The following is a 457-nucleotide window of genomic DNA, read 5'->3' as shown; positions in this document are numbered from 1 at the left end:
CTTCAAGCTCTCACATAAATTATCAGTCATATCATTCTAGCACAAGATTACACTGTATTCATAAAATAAAAACAAATTCTAAACTATTTCTTTCTCCTTACAGGTAAGAGTTAATACCAGTGCCTGAGACAACGAGCGAGAAGGTGTAACTTACCATCAAGGAAGCAAATACAGTATAATACGTAAGTTTACCATCAAATAGAGAAAAAAAACGAAAACGAAATGATAAAATTCCTAAATCCGGGTTTTATATCCAACGTTGGGTGTCTCTACTTTAAGAATAAGCAGAACAAGGAAAAAATCAAAACATGTATAAATATTTGAATAAAGGATCTATTGTATTACTGAAACATCGGCCGATTGTAATTTTAAATGTCCGGGTGTAAATAGCTTTGGTGTTGTAGAGCAAAGGGGTTTTAGTGAGGGATTGGCTTGCAGCGGGTGATGCGTTAGGAGT

The sequence above is a fragment of the Penaeus monodon genome, chromosome 31, assembly GCF_015228065.2.
Source record: "Penaeus monodon isolate SGIC_2016 chromosome 31, NSTDA_Pmon_1, whole genome shotgun sequence".
Lineage (NCBI taxonomy): Eukaryota > Metazoa > Arthropoda > Malacostraca > Decapoda > Penaeidae > Penaeus > Penaeus monodon.
The sequence above is the reverse complement of the archived record's forward strand: the minus strand, read 5'-3'. Positions refer to the sequence as shown.